This window comes from Ailuropoda melanoleuca, chromosome 1 (genome assembly GCF_002007445.2).
Source record: "Ailuropoda melanoleuca isolate Jingjing chromosome 1, ASM200744v2, whole genome shotgun sequence".
Taxonomy (NCBI): Eukaryota; Metazoa; Chordata; class Mammalia; order Carnivora; family Ursidae; genus Ailuropoda; species Ailuropoda melanoleuca.
Genome location: NC_048218.1, coordinates 33,150,901 through 33,158,020, shown reverse-complemented (window position 1 = coordinate 33,158,020; position 7,120 = coordinate 33,150,901).

Here is a 7,120-nt window from a genome sequence, read left to right as displayed (position 1 = left end):
TTCTCAAAAAGTAGACCCTTAAAGAGTAGCATCAGCATTACCTGGGAACTGGTTAAAATGCAAATTTTCTGGCCCTAATCCATTCCTACTGAATCAAGAACTTTGGGACTGGGGCCTAACAATCTGCATTTTAACAAACTTTCAATGATTCTGATATAAACTGAAGCTTGAGAAAAACTGGTGGTATTGTTTACAATATAGGGTCTGGATCCAGACTAAACTGGGTTCAATTCTTGCTCTACCACTTCCTGATTGAATGGCTCTGGGTGAGTTACTTGAATTCTGTGTCTTCTTTATTAAACAAGGACTATAATAGTGCTAATAGCTTCCTGATACAATTGTTGTAAGGATTAAGTTAGTTAATATATGTTAAACACTAAGACAGTTCCTGACATAGAATAAGCACTCAATAAATGTGCTTTGATTTTATTATAAGGCATAAATAATTGTTGAAAATTCCATGTTTTAAGACCTAAATAACTCTTGAAATTATTTATAATACTCCTGAAATTTTTTAAACTTATTTAATTATAAGATTTCTATATGGGAGTCTGTTTTATTTTTTAAAGAACAGTGGGGGGAGGTGCAATGTCTTAATTAAAAACATAGATGTCTAAGGTGGAAATATTTAATAAATGAAGATTTTTGTTTGTTTTCAAGAAAGACGTGCTAACAGTTCTTTAGTATAACATGAAGATAGATACTGATGTCACTAGTGACTCATAATTAACTCTGCCTCTAAGTGTGATATTATTTGCTTAATATTTGAATAATGATATATTTGAGGATATTTTTTCCTTGAAAGAATGCTAACTTCTTGAGAGAGACACCTAGTCGTTTAAGCACAATTACTGTGTTTGAGATTCTCTGTAACTTGAAGAATTAAATTGTCTTAGTATGTCTTGAATTTTACCTGAAGTCTTGCTAGAAGTAAATAAATAAATAAATAAATAAATAAATAAATAAATAAAACTTGTTTAAAGCAACAAGGAAGTGGTATCCGAAGAAGAAAATACATTTCCTAGATTCAGTTCGGTGTCACTTTCTGCTTCCCATGAATTGAGGCAACAAGAGCATCCCTCTGTGCTCCCTGCTCATCTAAGTCTGCCAAGCAATTAGCATCTCTTAACATTTCCAGGCAGCTGCCTAATGAAATGCTTGTTTCTCTAGAAAGACATTTTGCATATAAAACTCTGTCTGATCCTCTGAAACTAACAAAGGTACTTCCAGTCCAAAAGACACTCCGACATTGACATTGCCAAAACAAGTGTTCAGCTATTTTAAAATCTCTTCCAAAATTTACATTAGGCCTATCTATAGAATATCAGTTAAGTCAAGGGGACCATTCAAAAACAAAGTGGCATCTACAAAGACTTTTCCTCACTTTCGAAATATCTTCATTCTGTATTTCTTTCAGCATATTATGAATTCCCAGGTACATGTCTTCATTTGCTTTCTGAAATGGTTCCTTAGAGGGAAATCAGAACCATGAAGAGGATGTAAATGAGAAAAAAAGTGCTATTTAAGCTTTTTCCAGCTGTTCTTATCTCCATCTTTTTATAGTTAGTAGACCTTTGCCTTGTTCTTTAGGCTTGTGGAAGATGAACAGATTTCTGACCACTCTTAAAGAAGGTTCTTTTCTAAGTATTTAGAGTTCCATTTTCAGGACACAAGTTCAATTCCCTTATCTTTTTATTTATGCATGCCGGCCTAGAAAGGTTTGAGGCTTAACTATAGGAAACTACAAGTCACTGCTGGTGGAAGATGCAGAATTCTGACTCTTCTACCTTGACTGCATGCACACTCAAGCTAAAAGCTTTGGGCTTAACCTCTTTTCATTAGTTACGTATGAACTTGCAAAGTTTTGCAATATTTGGCAAGGATGGGGAATTTCTTAGAGGTTAGGGCAGAGAGTCATTCAGTATAGTGATTGTCAGGATGTATTAAGGTTGTAGGGAGCATGCCTTGACAACTGATAACACACTAGAGTTATCGTCAAGGCCCAGAACCCCGAATAATCTGATCTTCCGAAAAGGTTAAAAAGAACTATTCCTGGTGTCAGTACAAGAGCAATAGGATGTTCCTAGGATCAGAGCAAAGAAATCTGCCTCGTAGTCTGTGCTGGAATCAGACTATGCCACATTCAGAGTGAGATGGAACATTTTTCCAATTCCCTACCTGCTCACAGATACCAATCACGTCATAAACACAGAGCCAAGCAAAGTGAATTGCGTTGTAACTTCTAACACAGACTTTTATAGCTTTTATGCCCCAAAGGCAGAGACCTCAAGAGAAACCGAGAACCTTAAAAGAAATAGAGCAAGAAAAAGAGAGAGAAAGAGTGAGAGAAACTAATCAGGAAATGGATCAAGACTGGATACCAATCCTAGTATCTTCAATTATAAGACCAATGATACTTATGCTTAAATTACATGGGTTATGGTTTAATGACAGAAAATGAATAGGAATCCCAGGTTTTAATATAAAGAACTTCAGACTGACCACTGTTCTCTTGATTCATGACTTTTTAATTTTTTAAATTTATATCCTGCTATAGAGAGAAATCTAAAGGCAAAGTTTCTCCATATAGCGATAGTAAGCACATCACACTGTGCACACACACACACACAAACTGGTTGTCTTCATTTTGTCCTTTCTAAATGAACTGAAAGCTTCAGAACTTGTCAAGAGGTCTTAGGACTTTTGTTACTACACACAAAACCTGACATACAATTTGCTCAAAATGTCTCAGCTGGAAATTTACTTGGACTTTATTGGTTTGTATTGAATGGAATATTCCCATGTGGTTGTAGTCTTTGCAATGGCTCAACCTGAAATCTTAGGAAGCAAATTCTAAGAGCAGAGAAAGTTTTGTACTATAATACAGTAGAGAAAAAAGGCTACTGTCTGCTTTAGCTAAAAGTAATTATTAACTAAGAGTTCTTCATGTTGGTCTTTCTGTTCCAGTTTCACTATTGTTATATCTGTCTTAAAACTTAAGAAAACGTAAGAGAAAGGTAACAATTGGCATATTTAAATCACTATCTTACATAAAATACTGTGCCACCACAAACAAACCCAACCCCCCCCCCCCGCCAACTCCAAAATAACACCTTATAGGAACGCCTTAAACCAGCTGACTTAAACCTTGCATGTGTTTTGATTTTATTGCTGTGCAGGTCTTCTCAGTACATATTTTATACAGTGATTAAAAAATGAAAATTACTAGAGTTTTCTTAAAGATGTCAAAAACTGAAAGTTTTTTTCTATGTAATTTCATAATTAGTCATACAGAAGGAATATTTATCCCACTTAATTTATTTTGTCTTACCAAAGCCCTAAACAACATCCCATGTATCAGACATTCAGCAACTGAAGTACACCCACAGGTGCCAAAGCTACCAGTGAATTCGGCCAAACCATTAACTAAGCAGTCCCTGAAGTCAAATAATGAGTCACACAGGTTGACATTGATCAGTCAATTTAGTCAAAATGTTCCATCTGGAGCATTAAAACACAGCTCAAAAATAAAGAAGGGAGAAGAAGGAGATTATCTAGCATGGATCTAAGCACTTTGTACTTTAAAACATTTTACTATTAATCAGAATTTTTAATACAGTTTTAGAGAAAATGGACACATGACAAGCTAAGAATTCTTACTAAGAAAAAAAGATATTCATGTAAAAATATTTAAAGATGGGATGATAGGAAGCCTGGGATTTGCTTCAAAATAACCTAATGGGTGGAAGTTGGGGTGGAGCAATTAATAAGATAGATAGGATGACCATATAATTCATTGTGCAAACTGGAACACCTTTGAGGGAGTAGTGGAAAGTTAAGATAATTAGCAGTCATGTATTGATTTAAACTAGGAAACAACGATCAGCCTAAGTTTAGCAGAAATGAGATAAGGCAAGAATTGAAAATTGTGGAACCTAGGTTATGGATGCATAGGCAGTTCATTATACTATTCTCTTATATTTGTATATGTTTTGAATTTTTCCATAATATAAATTCTGTAGCATGAAGAACATTAAATATCTGGTACTAATCGCAATATGACTTTGGTCAACTCCTTTTCTGTAAAGTCCATTGGTCTCTGTGTGATGGCAAGGATCTCTTCCCTTTCTAAAATTCTGAAATTGAACAGCAAGGAGAGTTGAACCTGACTTTGATTAGAATGAAAATAAATACAGACTATGAAGAGAAGCGTAGGAGGACTTATTCAATCATGTCATACCTAGCAGATATTAATGGTAGCCTGACAAATAGAAATAAGTAGTAGCTCAATTAGTATCCTGTAAAAAGGCACCACTAATGTGAGTCCTAAGGAGAAGAAAATAAATAAAAGACAAGTTTGTCATTCTAAGGACTTCTCTCTACCTGAGTAAACAATGGTGTTACAAACCCAGTAAGTATGGTGCAAGTAGCACTGATGGGCTAAGACTTATATCTGATGCAGATGTGTGATGCCTATGCATCAGTTAAACTGCATCTATATACACAATAAAAGCCAACCAAAGCAGCGCAGGCACAAACCCTATGAGTCAACTCTGCCGGATGTCGTCATCAATATGGATCACTACTGCTCTTTCCATCCTAGGGTGATCTGTATTGATTATTACAAACCAATATTATCCAAATCTATAGGCTGAATCTATTTTGCTATGGTCTGCTTGTCTCCAGCTGTGACCATGAGTACCATTAATTGACCTTGGCAGTCTTATCACTTCTTGTACTGCATCTCATCCTTGTATCTATTACTCATTCATATACGTAATGATATGAATTAATTCATTGGTCCTGAAGGGAACGTTAAACCGTGGTAGTCTAAGATTGGATACTGTTGGGAAAAGCAAGTTTGTATAAAGTTCTTACCACAAGTTCTTCCCTCCACAATATAGAAACAGACCACATACTCAAAATGCCACCACTAGCAATGGCTGAAGTAAATGGTCATTCCTACTTTATTATTTTAATCCACTCAACAACCCTATGAGATATTAGATATGAGATATGCACTGTTATTATCATCACCATTTTACCGATGAGAATTTGAAGCAGAAGGCTTAGTAACTTATAAAAGTTATGCATATGGCTAGTTGCAAAGCAAGGATTTGAATACAGGCATCCTAATTCCCGTGCTATGCTCTTACCCTCAAAACCTGTCTAGCAAGGCTACATTTCCAAGTGAGGAGTCATGACAAGCTGCACCCTAAGCAACTCAAGATTAAAGAAACAGAGTGCTCCACTTATATTGACTATGTGTTCCCTTCCAACAAATATCAAACTTCTTTTAAAAATAAAATAAAACAAAACAAAGAAAAAAAGGTTCAGACTTAAATTTCCCAGGAATCAAAAACTGGGGATGTAGTGTATGGTGACTAATATAACAAAATAAAAATTATTAAAAAAAAAAAAAGACAAAAAAAATAAAGAGGGGATTTAAAATAAAACAAAAAAATTTCCCAGGAAGTCTGGGTCAGTCACTTTGTTCCAGATAGTGTATTTACATTAGTCTAAGCCAGGGGTTGGCAAACTATGGCCCTTGAATAAAATTCAGACACTGTTTGTTTTTAAAACAATTTTTTTGGAGGAAGTTTTAGTGGAACATAGTGATGCCCACTCATTACTGTCTATGAATGTTTTAGGGCTACAATGAGTAGCTGTAATAAAAACTATATGTCCCACAAAGCCTAAAATATTTCCTATCTAATTCTTTACAAGAAATGTTTGCCAATCCCTAGTTTAAGCCAATTGTAGTAATTCCATTTCCCTCACTGTGATTGGTTTAAACAAAAGCAAGTGATACTTTTCTATCACTCTTGTTTTGATGTTTGGGGAAGTCTATTGTGTGTGTCATGGGAACACATGAGGAAGCATATTCTTCAGAAATAAGAAAAAAGCACTTGTCCTTTCAGCCTTGGAATGTTGTTGTACAAGGATATGATGCAAGGGCTTTGTTATGAACTGTTTTTCCCCCAAAATATATGTTGAAGTCCTAACTATCATGTCTCAGAATAGAACCTTATTTGGAAGTAGGGTCATTGCACATATAATTATGTAAGATGAGGTCATACTAGAGGAGGGTGGGCCCCCAATCTAATGACTGTTATCCTTATAAGAAGATGGCCATGTGAAAACAGAGACACAGGGAGAATGCCAGGTAGTGAAAAAGGCAGACATTGACATGATGCATCTACAACCTAAGAAACACCAAAGTTTGCCAGGAAATCACCAGAAGGTAAGACAGAAGCATGGAACAGACTCTCCCTCACATCCCTCAGAAGGAACCAACCACGTAAAGATCTTGATTTCTGACTTCTAGCTTCCAGAACTATGAGAAAACACGTCTCTGTTGTTTAAGCCATCCAGTCTTGGGAAACTAATACAGGGTTGTTGCAGCAATTTATATTCATGAGGGGAATAGGCTGAAGACAAGAGTCAACATGCCGAGGATGACAAGACATAGATGGAGAGATGGCACACTGGGGATATATCGACCCACTGAGTTTACCAAATCTAAAATGGTACCTTTGGATTTCTTACCTGGGATAATAAATCCTCTTATTGCATAAGCAACTTCGGACACTGTCCTCTGTTACTTGCAACCAAAAGCATCAAAAGTGATATGCCACACAGCCTGTATTTTTTAAAGCTATCTTGACTTCAAATATTCTATTTCACTGTCCACATAAGTACAATCAAAATTATTAACAATTGCTTTCTTCTCTTCGGTTCAAAAACTGAGGTAAATGTAAAGAATCCTGGTGCTGTGAGGTAGGTAGAAATGAAAGAGGGAAGGGTTTACAGACAGAGGGCAAGGCAGTGATACACAGAACCACAGAGAGTAAGGCAGCCAAGCTACCGAGTGATTGGAACAGGTATCAACTATTACAATCCAGTCTTCAATTATGAGATGTGATGAAGCAGAGTAGAAATATTGAAAACACTGGTTTATTGTCAAAACTAATTAATACTTCTCTAGTGAATGGCAACTTGATTTCTTGATATGTATACAAAAGCTAAAGGATTTTTAAATTAACAAATTAAAAAAAAACCCACAAGACACTCTCACTAAACAACATAAACTGGCATGATTTTAAATGCAAAGATTAAG